This window comes from Capsicum annuum, chromosome 9 (genome assembly GCF_002878395.1).
Source record: "Capsicum annuum cultivar UCD-10X-F1 chromosome 9, UCD10Xv1.1, whole genome shotgun sequence".
In the NCBI taxonomy this organism is placed as follows: domain Eukaryota; kingdom Viridiplantae; phylum Streptophyta; class Magnoliopsida; order Solanales; family Solanaceae; genus Capsicum; species Capsicum annuum.
The window spans coordinates 131,439,076-131,459,692 of NC_061119.1; positions in this window are offsets into that span (position 1 = coordinate 131,439,076).

The following is a 20,617-nucleotide window of genomic DNA, read 5'->3' on the forward strand; positions in this document are numbered from 1 at the left end:
TTATGTCATAAAAGCATGATTTCTATTCCCTTAGGTATTTTCACAAATACCTTACATGCACATCTTAGGCATAGGTGGATTCATCAAGATTACAAATATTCAACCACCAATTTCACATATTTATACATTAAATAACACCATATCCTCACACAAAACATACAAATATTCCATCTTAGGCATCATCAAACTCCAACCACATGAACATCAACCACCAACAACATAAACATCATAATACATAATTTTAGAAGATGGTTCTTGAGCTTTATAGACGAAAGAAGTCCGTGAATCAACTCACGCATACCTTAGAAGGAAGATTCTTGATGATTGATGGAGGAATTTCCTTAAAATTTGATCTTCAAGCTTAATTATGCAACCCTAGTTGTTTTTCTCTTTTAGTGCTCTTGGATGATGAACTTAAAATGTTAGTAGGGTTGTAATATAATTTGGGGATATATATTTCATATAGTTAAGTTTAGGGATGTTTAAATAGTGTTAAAAGACTTGATTCCCCTCAAGATAACTCAAAACGGAGTTTTTAAGTCACTTGAAACCATAAGATATGCACCGTATATGATATCGCATATATTTACATAGGCACCCCATATGATATCATCTAAATGTTCATAGGTGACGCATATGATATCGCCTATATCTACATAGGTACTGCATATGCTATCATCTATATTTACATAGGCACCACATATGCTATCGCATATGCTTTCTAGTGGTTATGTGCGATTGGTTAGGTGACGCACTCTACTTTGCAAAGCCATAACTCTTAGCTCGGGTGTCGGATTTTGATAAAATTAGGATCATTCAAAAGATAATTCGATTCTCTATAATTTGGTGGGTTGAAATATGAAAAAAATACAAAATTAACATCAAGTTATACTCGTTCAAATATGATCCTTATGAAATCGAAAACTAAAACTTGATGGATTTAAAAACTCTTAGCTTGTATTACCTTAAGTGACTCATATGAACAAGCTTAATGCATCATAAGCTATCTTGTAACTAGGATACTCATGGTAAGTCATGTACTCAAGTATGAATCACATGATAGGATATTTCATATGTAGGAAAAATGGTTCGTCTCCTAGCTTAGAACATGCAGGGTATTACAATATCTACCCCTTAGGAACATTCATCCTCAAATGGAAATTAACTAAGGCGGGAGAGATGATATGATGAAGTATGTACAAGAAATACACTACTAAAACATGGGTTCATGGCTGACATGACTTAAAGCTGAGCATAACATACTGAACATGCATGTCTGATACATGGGAAGCTGATTCATGAATATAAGACGGAAGATTCTAATAAAGTGAGTTTTCTCAAAATGAGAATGCATATCTGATGCACAACTGAAAGGCTGAATCCATGCATATCTTATGAATGATTCATGAATGACATGATATGTAAATGTATGAGTGAAGATACTGATAAATAGTACTTTCTCTACTGAACACGTGTATCTAATGCCTGAATATCTGACTGAGCTGACTCTTGAAAGGTTGACTGATTATGCCATGGCACTGGATAACTAATTTATAACGGGAACATGAAAGCATCAAGAAAAGGTATGGTATCTCCCCCTTGGTACACTATGTCCCTCTAGGAATGTTTACCTTGCTGAGATACTGGGGTGATGCACATGGCATCTACGAACTAGATTATAACTAAACATTGTAGAGTTGAGACTAATGCATGATGCATGAACTAAAATATACTTTCTAATGTTACTGACTAACTCATGTGGAAACATAAGCTCAAATGAACGTAAGATATCTAACAATGCATACAATGATCATGAAAAAATTGTAACGTACCCGAATTTAGGTTGGGGAAACTTTTTGGATCATGGTGAGTCTAGAGTGAATAGAGTCGATTCTGAACCTGATCACTCTTAGTGCTAGGATTTGTGGCCTGCTTACATGAATCTCTACCTTTCTGAGCTAACACTCTACACTCCTGCATTCTATGGCCTATCTTACCACACCCAAAACATACTTGACTATTAGCTCTGCATGCACCTAGATGATTCTTGCCACACTCTCCATAAAGAGGATAAATATGCTCACTTCTAACATACTCTGGACTTTGGAGCCTGGCGCCCCACCATGACTAACATCTCCAAAGTTAGGTGTTGGCACACAAGCTGAAGATGGAACAGGGGCTGAATTTTTCTGACTATGGTGAGAATGTTACCACCCTGTGAACTAGCCAGAGAAAAGCTGTAACTACCTATTCTAAATCTTTTATTAGATCTCTCCCTTTCTTTAGACTTATCTGCCTCTATCTGCTGAGCATGCATCATTAACCTAGCAAGGTCCACGTCCCTATTGAGCATAGTTATTCTACACTTTTTCAATACTAACCCAAACACACCAGTCACAAACTTACTCATACTCACTCTAGGGTTAACTATTAAGTCAGGAGCATACTTAGCTAACTGGTTAAACTTAAGGTAATACTCCTTTACTGTCATAGAGCCTTGTATTAGGTTCATAAACTCTTCTACCTTATATTTTCTCATCTCTAACGGGAAAAACTTATCTAAGAAGGCATCCTAAAATATCTGCCAAGTCATAGGAGTTGCATCTTCCCCTCTACTCTTCTTCCACAACACTACCCAATCATGAGCAATATCTTTCAGCCTATAGGACGATAATTCCAAACTCTCCTCCTCTGACATATACATGATTTAGGTGATCTTCTTTACCTCTTATAGATACAGTTGTAGGTCCTCACCTGTTACTGACCCAAAGAATTCTGGAGGGTTCATTCTCATAAAATTTCTAATTCTGGCTGCAGTTGAATCCCCATCTTTCTGGGGTGGGGCTGCAGTATGTCGGTTTCCCTAAACACTAGTGGTCATAGCCTTGGCTAGCACCTGAAAAGCTGCCTAAAATTTTGCATGTGACACATTCTTATTGAAAGGATCTGCGAGCTGCGGGGTTGACTGATTCTCTAGGTAAAACTATCTGAGTGCTAAACTGTATTTGAACATCTAAGTCTGAGATTATTCCAAGCTAACGAGTGATTTCTGAAACTGATAATGAGAATACTCCACTGAATCTGAGATTGAGATCAAGCCTGTCTACCAGGTGACCTCTAGATCTAATAATAAGCATCTGAATATAGGACCAAGACTATCTGACGAGATGGTCTAGGAATCAATAGAACTATCTAAGTTCCTTACTGAGATCGATGAATGTATTTGACAGTCCTGATTCCTAATTTTTATTCTGAAGACTGATACTGAAACTATAACTATAATTGTGACTATGGGAGGCAGTAACCTAATCGATATGCCCTGATGCTATAGTAGAGGTCTCTACCGTGCCACAGGTAGAGACCTCTACTATAGTCAAGCCTCTCTAACGGGTGAACCTGAACAAGAAATAAAGCCTAAGGCAATATAATAGTCAAGTATAGCCTTAATCTGACGGTTTACTCTTGTCCTACGCTAGCTATATAGTTTTGGAGTACAGTGATTACTGCTAAAGGCTCTACCTTTATAATGGGAGAAACCGCCATCCCTGCACTCGCTTGGTGCTAGTCCCTACTCCCAATTGAAAGACTCTAAAAAGATTAACTATGCTGAACTGACTAACTGAACTGAAATGATTTATAAACTGATTAATTGAGCTGATACTATTTTCTTAGCTAAACTAATCTGAATTCACTGACTTTCGTTGACTGAAGGAAAATCTACTTGAGATCTGAGGTTTGACTGAGAGTAATGAAATTACTGGGACTACTGCAATACTGCGATTTCTGAGTTTTTCTGAGTCACGTAACTAATTGAAATCTATGGAACATAGCTTTACTGAGAATGTCTTGAATCATGACATTAGCTCTAGGCACACAACTATAGTTTTCGAGTACAAGTACCCCCAGGACTCGATAGAAGAAAACTGACATATATGACTGACTTGATCATAAGAGTAGAGTCCACAATTCACAATATCATAAGTAAGGATTTCATAATAAGAATGATTCTCAAAAAACTATCACATGATCGAGAATGCACACATGTATAAAATCGTATGGCTTCAATAACATGGTCATTCCATTTCACAACAATATCATGAGCATCTCATACAACATTTTCAATTCAAGACAGTAGCATGAGGATCATGTTGAACATAAACTTAGAACATGGAATAGTCATTTAGGACTTATTATGTCATAAAAGCATGATTTCTATTCCCTTAGGTATTTTCACAAACACCTTACATACACATCTTAGGCATAGGTGGATTCATCAAGATTACTAATATTCAACCACAAATTTCACATATTTATACATTAAATAACACCATATCCTCACACAAAACATACAAAGATCCCATATTAGGCATCATCAAACTCCAACCACATGAATATCAACCACCAACAACATAAACATCATAATACATAATTTTAGAAGATGGTTCTTGAGCTTCATGGAAAAAAAATCCATGAATCAACTCACTCATACCTTATAAGGAAGATTCTTGATGATTGATGGGGAATTTCCTTGAAATTGGATCTTTAAGCTTAATTATGCAACCCTAGTTGTTTTTCTCTTTTAGTGCTCTTGGATGATGAAATTAAAATTTTAGTACGGTTGTAATGTAATTAGGAGCTATATATTTCATAGGGTTAAGTTTAGGGAAGTGTAAGGAGTGTTAAAAGACTTAAATACCCTTAAAATAACTCCAAACGGAGTGTTTAAGTCACTGAAACGATAAGATATGCGCCACATATGGTATTACGTATATTTACATAGGCGCTGCATATGATATCGTCTAAATTTACATAGGCACTGTATGTTATATCACCTATATCTACATAGGCTGTGCATATACTATTGCCTATATTTACATAGGCGCCGCATATGCTATCGCATATGCTTTCCAGTGGCCATTGTGATTGGTTAGGCGATGCACTCTACTTTGCAAGGCCATAACTCCTAGCTCGGGTGTCGGATTTTGATGAAATTGGTATCGTTGGAAAGCTAATTCGATTCTCTATAATTTGGTGGGTAGAAATATGCAGAAATACCACATTAACATCAAGTTATACTCATTAAAATATGACCCTTGTGAAATCAAACACTAAAACTTTATGGATTCAAAAACTCTTAGATTGTATTACCTTAAGTGACTCATATGAACATGCTTAATTCATCATAAGCTATCTTATTTCTAGGATACTCATTGTAAGTCATGTACTAAAGTATGAATCACAGGATAGGAGATTTCATATGTAGGAAAAATGGTTCGTCTCCTAGCTTAGAAACATGCGGGGTACTACAGTAAGAAAGAATTAAGACGTAGAATAAACCATTGGGAAACATAAAGAAAACCTTTACTCAAGCTCTAAAGTTCATGAATCTAGTCTAAAACTAGTAGACCGTGCCTACACCTCGTAGAAACTACTCGTGAACTGCAAAGGCATAATCTAAGTTGCAGAAAACTAATATTTTGATTCCAAGGATCCTTTTTAATGCCTTGAGAACATATTTTATGATCCATGAAACATACACGTGAACCATACTATGTTAAAGATTTTAATTAAATTAAATTGGATACCCTTAATCTCTGTGAGTGATTAGAGTTTCATATCACAAACCCCACCCTAGGTCTTGTAATTTTAGACCACCCCCTAAATAATAATGAAACCCAATAGTCATATCATTAAAGATTTTGTGAATTTTTAGAAATCATTAAGAAATTTTTGCAACACTTCTGAAAGCACTAATATAGGTTTGCTTGTGGAAATTAATTATTGATAATTTTGGATTTCTTGATTGGGATGAGGAAAAGGACATGAGTTACGGTTTAGGCTTTACAGTTTGATAGGGGTGAATGGGGTTTTATTTTTGAGGTAAGGTTAATAGGGACAGAGTTTGTACGAACAAGGGATTATGGAGTTTGAAAAGTGAGAATCGGGTTTTGTGGGATTTTGTTTTAATTAGGGTTAGGGTCAATAGGTCGGGTTTGGGTGTGTGGGACTAGGATAAAAGGAAAAACCTATATGTGGTCCATGAACCATAATCCATGATTAGTGGATCAGTCCACAGTTCATAGATAGTGAATCTTTGAGTCACTGAATAGATTGTTCTGATTTTCGTGACTGTTGTGTATAATTGGTACACTTTGTTCACAACCCATATATTGAGTTTGTGAATCAGGTTCCACGTTTATAAAATTTAACCTGATTTCCATGTGTAGGGTCTATGATTCATAGACCTATTCCATGATCCATAGACTCAACTCATGTTGCAAAGTGCTGCAGTAAGATACTCTACACTAATTTTGAGGGATTAAGTCTTCTATTAGTAGACTTATTCCGCAACCCATACTCTTCTATGGAATAGAAACCTGGTAATTGAGTCTACATCCTTTCTTTAGATCAATTATCCCTTGCACACTTTAGTAGACTTTATCCCAATACTAATGAATCTAAGCAACAAGAAGAAAAAAGTAAAAACTAAATCTTAGAGTTGCCTCCTAAGTAGCACTTTAATTAATGTCATTGCAGGACGTGGCTAGTTTGGCTAATTAGACTTAACAAAAAATAGCATATAGAATGTCTTACATGAAGCAACTAATTTAATGTCATAGGACTACTTGGATGTGCTTGATTTCTCAGGCATTAGCCAGTTCTACTTCACAAATCATCTTCATCGCTTCAACCTCATCAAGATCGTTTTTTAACCTTTCTCCATTCACTTTGAACTTCAAACCCTCTTTATTGAAGTTTTAATTGCACTATAGGGAAATTCTATCCCTACACTATATGAACCTTTCTATTTTAACTTCAACTTACTTGGAAAAAACTTCAGCCTTTAGTCAAATAGTAATACAATGTCATCCCCAATAAATTATCTACTTTAAATCTTGTAATCATGGTATAAATTTATCTTCTTTGTGTAAGGATGAGCTCCCATAGGCATGGATATAGAATTCATCCATCTCATTTAATTATTTTAGTCTCAATCTAGTTGTATCGCTCCACTCAAGATTCAACCTCTTCAATGGCGCCAATAAATTATGCTTAGGTTTGACAGGTAAGTGACATGCTTTTCGAAACACAAAATGATGATGGGATAGAAAAATAGGGGTCTTGAATGTTGGTTAGTATGGACATAATGCATTATCCAGTGTTCAATCCTAATATGTCCTATTGTGATTCATAATCTTTGCTAAGAAAGACCTGATCTCATGATTTGTTACCTCCACTTGCTTTCTTGTCTAAGTATGGTCAGATATTTCTACCTTATTGTTCACACTATATCTCTCAAGTAATTATTTGAAGAGACTAGTTACAAAGTCTGAGCATCGATCACTAATAATAGCGAATGGTATACAAAATTTGGAGAATATATTCTCCCTCAAAAGGGTAGGACATATTTCCTTCATTTTTTGGAAGGGAAACGTCCTCCAACCATTTTGAAACAAAGTCAACATCCACCAAAATATACTTTACACGATGCAAGCTCACAAAAGGTCTCATAAAGTTAATCATCTATACATCAAATAGCTCAAGCTGTAGATAGCGGTTATTGGGGGCTCATGCCTTCAAATGATATTTCCTTGTCTTTGGTAGTGGTCACACGCGTATGATGTGTCGTGATTTTATGGAACCTAAGATGTATAAAATAGGGAATATTTTAAGGTATAAGGACACTTTTGTGGATTTGATGTGTGTCTTTCAATGCATGCATGCTTTATGAAATTTGATAAGGAAAGATTGGATAAAGTTGGCATTAGAAAAACAATAACATGGTTTTGGGATATTACTATGATCCTTCCTAGGCTTTCATACCACTATATCAGATATGCTACAAATCATAAGTCTTTCATATGGAAGGAACTATAAACATGAGTTGATGTTATGACTGAACCATGTGAATGTGAGTGCAAAAGTAAATCCACAGCCACAGGAGTTAAATGTAAGAGGATCAAATGATATCTTCCCATGACCATGCCTTGAATTCACAATTGTACCATATGGTCATGGTACAATGCTATAATTCTTGGAAAACTATAGAATTTTAGTAGCATAATAATTAGATAAAAGCATTTCACTGTCATATGCTTAAACCATGAGTCTATACTGAGCACCGTACCATTGAATACTTGAAATATAACAAATTCAAGTACAAACCACGATAGGGATAAGGCGATCATTGGTTCTAACGATGTTTGTTCCTTCTACTTGTCTGAAGCAGCCGACATAGTTTTCCTTTCTTATTTAGGATATGATTTATTTTGTCTATACATACTATTATAGGGTTATTTTAATGAGGTTACACAATTTGTACATACACAACTTCTAATTATATGATTCTAAGGCATAATCTTGTATGTATGGACATTATTTCAAGGGTTTAATCAAAGTTGAGATTTTGGTGTTTATTTTTTATTATAGTTTCATAATTATATCTTCATATATGAATTCTCATTGTGTACTTATAATTATGAGTAACTGAACAACACATCTAGCATTATGGGAACCATGATGATTTAGCAAAATAGGTTAGGTGCAATGTCATTCTAGCTTATGTGCTTGCATTTATTGATATTTCCTTTGGTATGATTGCTTTTCCAAAGGATAGACACATTATGAACTGGCTTGTGTTTTAAACCTCTTGGAAGAGAGGAATATATTATGAAAAGGGAATAAGATTTGAAGCTATCAACCTTCATCTAATAACTTAAAGTCATAATAGGGATAACTAATATGAGATAAAAAAAAATAAGGGTTAGTAATGCAATGCTCTAAATCCAGAAAGAGTGGAGTGAAATTCATCTACAACAAGGTCAGAAGATATTTGGGTGATACATATCTTGTTAGTTTTTTCATGCAATGCATCGTTATAGTCTACTAGCAGAAATAACCTATGATGTTATAAAGTAATGCGGATCATAATCTGTGTTCATTTAATATTGATCAGAGTAAAAAAAATTCAAACTTGTTTCTATTAATCTTTGTTACACAAAACCCCCATTTTTACTTACTTACCAATTACATAATTGGATTTTCCCTATTCCCTATCGAATAGACCCTAACTTGGTAGAGTTCTTTATTTGATCAATGATTGCATTATACTTCCGTGAGGTATAATTGGGGAAACTTCTAATTTTGGCATTGTGGTTGAGGAATGAGGTTGTGGATTTAAATTATTGTGTTTATCAGTTTGTTGTCATTATTTACTGATTTTAATTTTCAACTATTTCTTAGGCACATAGTAGTGTATGTTTGGTACTCAAAATCAAGGAAATACCTTAATTTAATTTGATCCTAAATATGGGAGAACTTTAAAACATAATTGAAGGATGGAGCAAGAGGGAATTCATGATAAAGAAGCCCTGATCAAAGGGGTTCATGATGAACTCATAGTTTTAAATTAGCCACTTTAGAAGAATGTTCAAAAAACTATGGAATAGGTTATTGCTTGGAAAATGGTGAGGGAAATTCATGGAAAGTAGCTGTATGAAGAGTGGCAGAGGAAGAACAAGCTAGGCAAGAGGTGGCACATCTCTTAGCTGCACTTGATGCATGCGGTAGAGTGAGAAGTAATAGAGTACAACAACCTATCTAAAATATTTATCTATTTATGATGATCTAGAAGAAGATCTAAAGTAAATACCTCAAGGTACTAAGTTTGATACCACGAGTGCAATGATCTAGCTATTGATTTGAAAATGGTATTTGCTGGAGTTCCTAATGATGTGAAAACATGTATAATTATGAATTTCATGGGGATTTGCACTACATATAATCTACCTAAGGTAAGTCATGAAGGGATTCAACTATGATTATTCTGATTATCTCTGAATGGGGAAGCTATTCAGTGGTTTAGCGAGTTGCCCTGTGGATCTATCAATACTTGGTACAAGTTGAGGACTTAGTTCTTGGACTAATATTTCCTTCCCTCTAGAACTCTTCAATTGAAAGATGAACCATATAACGTTTGACAGTGATATTCAAAGGCACTATACGAGACATAGTTGAGGTTAAAAAAGAAGCTATAGAGTGTGCTAAATCATAGGATTATTAAAAAAATTACTTGAGACCTTTTATAAAGCCTTAAATACTAATACTAATGTTGTAGCAAAAATTATCATTAGTAGAGCCTTTATAAGTCCATGATGGGAGCAATCTTCTAAAATCTTAGACAGGATTACTAAAACTAGTTGAAGGTGGTATACTCGAGAGGAAGACAGATAAGTTGGTTGTTAAGTACTTGGATCCTCTATTAAGAAGTGAGCACTAGATGGGATAGTGGCTTAAGAGGTGGCTTAATTGAGGACAAAGATTGACTTGCTGACTACGCAATTAGCAACAGTAGGAATAGAAAAGGTCAATGAAGTACACACACATGGTACGACTTATAAAGATTCAAATTATGAGGAGGAGTCCGAAAATATAGACAAAGAGGTAGCACGTTTTTGGTATTAGGGTCTAATCAAGACATTAGAACTCTAGGCAAAGAAATCAAGGTCCAAACTATGAGATGAATACAACAGGTATAGAGATAAGGGTACAGATTGTGATGGTGAATGAAAGAAAAAAGATGACTAAAAGTACAAGAGTATCCGTTATGTTCTTCCAAGGAATCTAGATGCTGAATTTGTTAATTAGAGGAAGAAGGCTTTGCTTTCAAAACTTGTCAAAGGATCAAAGATCTAATAGAGTTTCCTTAAGGAAATTAAGAAAGATATTTCAGGTTTGAGTCAAAAAGAGAAGTCTCACGCAACTTTTATTAAAAAACTTGAGCAATAATTTGGGCAGAAGTCTACCACATTAAAATAGCATCAACCGAGCACACTTCCAAGAAACAACATTAGAAATACTAAGAATAATAGTCATTGCCTAGATATTACTACTCAAAGCTATAAGGCTGGTTTTAGTCTGCCTATGCCAATTGTTGATGAGATGAGGAACAATTTTGTGGTCATTGACGATGTGGGCAAAATGAAAGTAGACAATGTGGTGTTAAATGGGGAGGCATGTCAAGTGTCTTACCTATTAAAAATAGGGTAAGACTAATAATGAAAAAGGTAAGGAGGTCACCCTTGTTTAAAGTAAATTCCACAACCTCCTACTTTTTTTCCCATATTATTGAAGAAAAAAATCAAAGAGGGCTAATATCAAAAATTTATTTAAATGTTAAAGAATTTGTCCATAAATATTCCACTTATGGATGCTCTAAAGAAAATGTTGAGCTATGCAATGTTCATGAAAGATTAGGTGAAAAAGAAAAGCATAGTGAATTTTGATCTTGTTAGTAATGAGCACAATTGTAGAACCATTGCCTCTCACTCTTTATTTGAAAAAAAAAGATACGATAACTTTCACTTTTCATTGTACAATTGGGTCTTAAAAATTTTAATGGGCCTTATTTGATTTGGGTACTTGCATTCATCAAATTTTTCTAGTTTTCTTCGAGCAGGGGGGTTTTGGGTCACCTATACTCCTTTATGATATATTTAATGGCAGATTATACTATGAAGAAGCCCATTGGTACCTTGTGTGATCAGTAGTAAAGGTAGAATCTTTCATATTTCTAGTTGATTTAGTGATTTTTTATTGTGAGGTTGACTTCAGACTCTAGTCATATTGGGAAGGCTTTTCTATGATATAGGCAGTGCATTGGTTGACACGGACATGAGGTAGATAATGTTTTGACTTAATGATGATAAAGTCTCTTTTAGTATACGCCAATCTATATTGCAACCCAAGGATATACATGTCGTGTATGTGATAGATGCTAATGATGAAGATGAGTTGGTAGCACCTATTGTGTAGAGACTCGGTGTTGAGGTACTTCTAGCCGTGATTATGAATTTTGAGAATGATAGGATTGACGAGTATTACAAGATGGTGAATGCACTTGTTGAAGGGGTTCATAGACTTATCCACCAAAGAAGCTTGATCTTGATATGAAGAATAGTGCAACTCCATAGGCTAAACCATCTAGTGAGAAGCCTCCAATTACAGAATTAAAGATCTTCCTTCTAAATTGAGTTATGATTTTTTTCGAGAAAATAGTACCTTATCAATTATCATTGCAATTTATTTATTAAATTGGTAGGTTCAGTCCTTAGTTTTTTTTTTTTTAAGATGTTCAAAAAAGATTTTGGATGGTCCACCACTGACATTGTTGAAATTCCATCTAGATTTGTACTCATAAAATCCAACTGAAGCTAGATTGTATGCCTAGCATTGAGCTCTAACGTAGATTAAATCCACCAATGCAAGAGGTTGTAAATAAATCAATCATCAAGTGGTTTGATACCTATGTGGTTTATGTGATTACTGACAACATATGGGTGAGCATAGTCCAAGGTGTGCCAAAGAAATCTGGAATTACTGTTATTTACAATTAGAAGAATAAGATAGTTATTATTACACCATTCATCTAATGTTGAGTTTGCATGGTCTATAAGAAGCTAAATTTATGGGCCCAGAAGAATCACTCTCCTATGCCTTTTATGGATTAGATGTTAGACCGCCTTTCTATTAGAGGATATTATTTTATTAATGGTTATTTGTGGTATAATCAGATTTCTATTACTCCCAAAAGCAAAGATAAAAACATTATCAATGGTCCATATAGGATGTTTTCATTCAAAAGGATAACATTTGGTCTGTGTAATGCGCTCACAACCTTTTAGGATTGTATGATGTCTGACATCGTAGAGGATACTATTGAGGTTTTCAAGGATGATTGTTTAGTTGTGGGTGAATTATTTGATGATTTCTTGGATCATTTGTCCAATTCCTTTCAAATATGGGTAGAGTGAAATTTATTACTTAATTAGGAAATGTTCCATTTTATTGTTAAAAAGGGGGAAAAGATCGAGCACAAGATTTTTAAAAAGGTGATATAAGTTGAAAAGGCTAAGATTGAGGTGATTGAAATATTGCCTCCACTAATTTCTGTAAAGGGCATACACAGTTTCTTGGGTCATGTTAGTTTCTATAGGTAATTCATCTAGTACTTCTCTAAAATTGTTAATCTATTTTGCAAATTGTTGGAAAAGGATATGAAATTTGTGTATGATGAGACCTGTCTAAAAGCATTCGAGTGCATGAAGGAGAAGCTAAATTTATCCCTCATTATTTTGTCTATAGATTGGATCTTTAAATTTTAGGTTATTTATAATTCTAGTGGTGCAGTGCTAGGATCAACCCTAGGCTAAACTCAAGAGAAGATACTACACCTAATCTACTATGCTAGCAAAGCACTTAATCTTGCTCAGAAAAATTACACAATGGCTGAACAAGAGTTGTTTACAATTGTGTTTGCATTTGTAAAGTTCTTATCTTAGCCAATTGGTTCCAAATCCATTATGCATTCTGACCATACCGCTCATACATATGTTAAGGCAAAGAAATATTCAAAGATAAGGTTTATTAGATGCACACTTCTTATGCATGAGTTTGATTTTGAGGCAAAGGATCGAAAAGGAACTAAAAATCAGGTGATCAATTATTTTTCACACATTGAATAAGATGTGATACTAAAACTAGGATGTGAGCTTGAAATTGATGATAATTTTCCATATGAACATGTCTTGGAAACATTGCAATACTTAATCCAATGGTTTGAAGATTTTTTCAATTACCTGGCAAGTTACCTTGTCTCAAAAAGATTTGCCATTGCAGTAGTGATAATGCCCAAACTAACCTTTCATAGAAGGATAAAACATTCGCTATCAAATATAAATACCCAACTAGGTTAGGGTCGTCCCATAGGGAGTACGTCAGATATCTTGCTAGAACTTGTTGAAATCACCAGACTGTGGAAAATTAAATAGGGGGATTTCTAGTAAAAAGTAAGAAGTAATAAAAGTTTGATGTTTTAGGTTGTAAACAATCTAAGAAGAATACTAGGATTGTGTTCCTCCTGGATCATAACTCCGTAGACTTATCGTGCACTATCAAACAATTTTGACACTATGCATGCAAAAATCTAATATGTTATGTACCATCAACGGTCTTGTGGTCTAATTGAAATATTTCACCCTTTATCTTTCAAGTTTCAAGGTGTCGCTTTACTAACACTTATCCTTGATCCTCGTCAACGATCACCTTTTAAGTGTAAAGTTATTACATGAAAGACAATCATCTTACGTAGATGATGCTGATAAGTCTTGATCAATAGTTAATCTCAAAATTATTGTTGTGATCTTCTTTTTCATACTCTCTACCTCTCTTCTGAAGAAAGTAGTTAATATAGGTAGGATATTAATGTTGGACACCGCTAAGAAATAAATGAGATTGAAAAAAACCCAATACATGCAAGAATCTTTATCTAGAATGACTTGGCACTTCATCTACATTGTTAATTCACCAAGGTTCCCATAACCTTAGCTAGGGGAATTAGCCGTTCATAATTATAAGTGTAATCATAGAATCATAGACAAAATTACAGAATCAATCTCACAATAATGAAAGAAGAAATCCCAAAGTCTTGAATTGATAACAAACTGAAAACAAGTGTGTAACTTAGCCCCAAAAGGGCATAAACTAGCCTCCGAAGGCCTATCTCTGAATCTCTCCTAGTAAATAATGTCTAAAGGGTATTTATAGATTACAAGAAATAATAGAAACCAAATACTAAATTGAATAGGGAAACTTGACTAAACATCCATAATAAGGACTAAAACCATCAGAGGAGTGTGTGTTGGTTACATGGAAACCCTAGGACACAATTTCAAAATGATCAAGGAAAAATGAAGTTGGTGACCACTTACTAATATCACCTACGGAATGTGTATGTACTACATACAAACCATATATGGTCCTTAGTAAGTGACAGACCTCCTACACAACTCCTAAATCTCTCTAGACTTAACCCTCTAGATATACTTAGGACACCTGTGAACTATAGGTGGTACCTTCAGACCAATAGGTGTCTATGGTAAGTGATAGAGTCTTGTTTTTCCTTCTCCTAAGAATCTAGACTTCAAGTTATGACACGTACTTTTTCACCCTCTTAAGTAATTATCACCTAATCCAACTAGGTGCCCAAGTAAGTGGCCGAAATCTTCAACTTTTTATCTTTTCTTCCGTTTAGCATCCAAAACCTACTTTTTCTTCCGTTTAGCATTGAAAATCCATTTTTCTCCAAAATCACTCAAAAAACACTTCAAATCCAACAAAATATCTTTAAGTACATGCATATTCTCTATGTTTAAGCATCGTAAGTGCTATGAATCTATAACATATTAAGAACCCTCAACTGTGAATGTTGCATGTCTTCAGGCAATAAAAATTCCACAAAAGATTCAACAATGCTTAATTAAGAGAAACATAAGATAGATATTATAGTCAATAATCAAATTTATCTTAAAACACATTACTCTCTCAAAGTTTAATACGTTAAAACCAACTATATGTATTCATGAAGAACAACAATGTAACCCAAAGAAATAAAGACATGGTATTTCATTAGAAACAAACAACTATGCATATGTACAAGTTACACCATCCAAACAAGTAAGCATCTAGAAAATGAAACCCTTTTTGCCTTACATTAAGAAGTCCCACTGCCTAATATGAAACTAGGCATATCAATGCAGGGATATTCAAGAGAAACTAACACTCACAAGAGAAGCTTCACTAATACGCATCAAACACCATAGGCTTGCCCTTATTTTATTTTCCTTAGCTTTTAGATAGTTGTGTTAGGATCAATGTAGGACTTTAATAGGCTGGTAATGCAAACTTAGGGGCAGGTATTATATTTGGGAATTCAGTGACTACACCTCCTTGCCCCTACATTTATGTTGGGTTCCACTTATCAATCAATTTCTTTCATTCCACCCTTTTCTCTCCATTTTTATTCTTTTATTGCATATTCATGTTGAGTGTGGTTTCTTTTATTCTTTCTTTTTCTTTTCTTATTCTTTTTCCATTTTTTTTCTTTTTCTTTTTATATCACACAACCCTAGTATCTTTTTCTCTTATTTTACCCTTCTTTATACCTACTTCACATTTTGCACCCCTATGATAGCCACCCTAAACTTAAGCGATTGGCCTGAGTTGAGGTGCACAATGTATAAGAAGGACCATGGACAAAATAGGTTCATTATAGCACAAATGGTAAGGTAAAAGGTGAAAACAAAGAAATAGGTTACACTATCTCAAAATCGGGATCAAGATATACTAATTAGTATTTGAAAGTTCATTTAAGCTAAAAGTTGAGTTATTTTAAGAACGACCTATAATCCTTTCCTAATCGACTATCTTATAATCTAGGCAATACTAACCGAGAAATTTTAGATTCAACAGACAAAGGGAACGATGTAGTATCTCATAAACATATGGCAAAAGGTTACATCACAAGCTACTACTTATCTGATTTATGCAATTGTTAGCAATGATAATCATGTATCTACTCATATTACCATAACAAGATTCACATTAGTCACATATATATACATATCACTCAGTTCAAAAATAAGTTATTCAAGGGGTATAATTTTTTAAAGATGAACAAAAAGATTCCAACTTCCCTAGACACTCATTTTTCTCCTTGTTAAACAAAAACATCACAAAAAAAAAACAATACGCCTAAAATGCCAGCTCCACTAGGAACAAGACACCGGGGAAAAAAGCAAAGCAACAAAAACCCTAAGAGAACAACAAGACCGGTAAATAGCCCCACCCTAAACTTAAGACATGTATTGTCCCCAATGTATTAGGCTGCTACAAAATAAGAGAGTTAGAAACATTCCTGTGGCCCCATAGGTGCGAAGATCTTATGTCAATCACAATAACACATAAAAATAACAAAATACTATAGGTTGTCTCCCAAGCAATTCTCTATTTAATGTCACAGCATAACGGGGCTTGGTTGGTTACTCAAAACTTCACCAACAAGACTATGGGTACCTTGATAACTCAAATTTATCAAGGTAACCAAATAGTTGGCCTTTAGTTTTATCTTTCCACTTTGAACTTATGAATTTCACCCCTAATTATTTTTCTTATTTCCCATTATTCTCACAAGAAGGCGGTAAGAAAATAAAGGACCCAAGAAATAGATATGACATATAATACTTTTTGGCCCTTTTGTGAGAAATGTTATTCTTTGATTCTAGTCCAGCAAATTCAAGAATATAGACATATGTTTCCTCTTTTTTTCACTCTTTTTCAGGTTCGGATGGCTCAATTAAGCCTGACTACGCAAAGACAATGTGAAAAAAATCTTAGAATAATGTCCAACATGCCTAAACTTAGGAATTGATTTCTTATTTACATCCCCACATATCTCTAGTATGCTCTCCTTAAGCATGACACTATCTATAAGAGTTTGAGAAATTTTTGACTCCTCCAATTTCAGCTCCTCAAGTTGGCTTCTTAAAAATTTTTTAGTCTCACACCACCTATAACTACGTTGTTGGGTGTTACAAGCAAAAACTTTTGCATCCAACTCTACTTGTAAGTGGTGAATATCCAAGTCAAACCTATCAAACTTTTGAATAAGGTCATGATTATTGTGGAAAAGATGTGTCAAGTTTTCCAATAGGCTATCCTTGTGTTAACACACTATATCTACCACACTCATGAAATATCACACTATATCAAAATGATAGGGGTTAATAATAAAAATCTTGTCATAACTCCCTTTTCCTCAGGTCAAGTTGTCATATCAAGAAGAGTAGACACACACTAGCATACGCTAAATGAAGAACAGAAAAAAATAGACAACTTTAACAACTCCAATCAGTCAATCTACAATCATGTCTCCTGGCAACGGTTCCAAAATTTTATAATGCCCAAACCACCCCTCCTTAGAAGGATAAAGTTTTTAATGCCAAATATAGCAACCTAACTAGTTTTGGGTTGATTCCAAAGGGAATACGTCGATACTTTCTAGAACTAGTTGAAATTACCAAGTAGTATAGAAAAGTAAAAAGGACAATTTGTAGTACCTATAAAGAAATAACAAGAATTTCATGTTTTTTGTTGTAAACAATCTAAGATGAATACTAGGATTGTGTTCCCTCTGGCTTCTAACTTCGTGAACTAATAAAAAATTGTCAAAATATTCCAATAACTTCCATACAAAATATTATAAGTTATGTACCATCAACTGTTTTGTAGAAACATTAAAAAATTTCACCCTTTACCTATTGAGTCTCAAGAAGTCGCATTATTAACACTTATCCTAGATCCCAGTTAACTTTCACCTTTAGAGCCTCATGTTATTAGATGAAATATAATCACCTTATGTATATGAAGCTAATCAACTTAGATTGACCGTTAATCTTGAAATTACTATTGTGATATACTTTTCCTACTCTCTACCTCTTTTGTGTAGAAAGTAGTGAATATAGGTGGAATCATAACGTTGGCCACCACTAGGAATTCAATAAAAACAAAGAAAACCTAATACATGAAAGAATCTTTATCTAGAATGATTTGGTATTTCCTTAACTTTTTTAACCACCAGGGTTCCAACATCCTTAGCTAGGGGAATTTGTCACTCATAGTTAGCACATCAATCATGGAATACACAGAATAAATTACAAAATCAATCTCACAATAATAAAAGAAGAAATTCAAAAGTCATAAATTTAATAATAAGCAAAAATCAATAACACTAGAGTACAGGGTATGTAACTTAGCCTCAAAGGGCATAAACTAGCCTCCAAGGGCCTATCTATGAATCTTCCCTACTAAACAAAGTCTAAAGGGTATTTATCGATTATAATAAACCCTAGAAATCAAATCCTAAATAAAATAGGAAAACTTGATAAAACACACATAATAAGGATTAAAAACATTATATGACTGTATATAGGTTACATGGAAACCCTAGGAAATAATTTTAAAATGATATAAAAAAGTTGAAGTCTATGACCACTTACTAAGGTCACCTACAGATCGTATGTACTACATACGGAACATATGTGGTACTTAGTAAGTGGAAGACCTCCTGGAAAACTTTTGATGCTCTCTGGACTTGACCCTTAGCACTTACTAAGGCCACCTACGGACCGTAGATGGCACCTGTGAACTATAAGTGCCCTGACGTGACCTAAAACTGGCCCTTGTCATATGGTCACCTTAAGCCCACATGAACTAGAGGTCACCCTAATAACCCAACCTAATCATCCTATCAATCACAAGGGTAGGGTGAATCCCGACTATATAATAAGATAGAACAAAACATACTACAAGCCGTAACTTAAACATGTCTAAACACATCGGATTATCAACTAACCAATATACCCAAGTCCACAGTCATAACCCTTTGATTCTATTCTATGGATGCTACATGAAACTTACGACCATGAAGGACTACAAGCTAATCCATGGCTGGTACCTGCTGTAAGCACTAGATAATAACACTAAAAGTAAAGCGGAAAATAGGCTAAAATAACAAAGGGTTCAAAATTTGAAATACTGGTAAATAATAACATCTGATAAAACATCTGAAATCTGAATACTGTCTGAACTAGTCTAGTCTGAAAAGCCTCTGAATAGTCTTAATATGGAGTTGATAGTACAGGCCCCTAACTAACTTCGATGATATACTAAAGATACTTAAAATACTAAAATAAAATCACATCCTTGATAGATAGGGACTTATTACTAAATCTGCTGCTCCTAACTAAATCTGTCTATGCGCGACTAAGAATCTAAGCATCCAAACCTATGATATGAGACATCATAAAGCAAAAAAATGGTATGTATCAGTACGTGGAATGTACTGGTATGCTAGATGAGGTAAGGCCAACTGCAACAGTTTATGTGAATGAACAATATCTGATTGAATGATATAGGATAACTAAATATAAGAGTACATGGATAACTTAAACTGCTGTAAATACTGAGTATGCATTATTGTACATGTTCATGTATACTATAACTAAGCTTTTACTGAAGCTGAGTTATGAGTTATGATAGTCGAGTAACTAATATCTGAGATTACTAATAACTGAGTTACTAAAAATAATTGACTGTATCTAACAGTCCTAATTCTGTAGAACTGAACTGAGTTCTATACTAAGAGTTAAACTAAGACTATAGGAAATAATCATCTAACCTACATGCCCCAAATAAGATAACTGGGGTCCAACCTATAACCTAACTTAGAAGGGTGTCAGTACTGATCCATGGGTAAAGACAAGCTGAAGAGTTACCCTCATCTGGCAGGTACTCTAATGAGAACAGTAGTACCCTCATCTGGTAGGTAGAGCCACCTCATCAACCCTCAACTAGCAGGCTGATATCTTAATCTACATAGGCTACATAGATCTGGAACACAAGGATTGCTTCTAAGGATCACACCCTCTACTGGAAGGTGAGCCCTCATTCTTGGGTTCACTCAGTACTGAATCGTACTCCCAACTAAATAGACACTAAACTAATTATACTAAACTTACTAGACTGATACTGAGTTCTGTAACTTACTGAGTTTACTCAATTCTATTAACTGGCTAAGTACTACTATTTCATGTCAAGACTGAGACTATTCAATAACTAATGTAGCTCTAGGTAAACAGCTAGATTTTTTGGCATTGAATACCCTAGGACTCGATAGCATGAAAGTAAAGCATGGGATGATCTTGAAAAACATAACAATGTC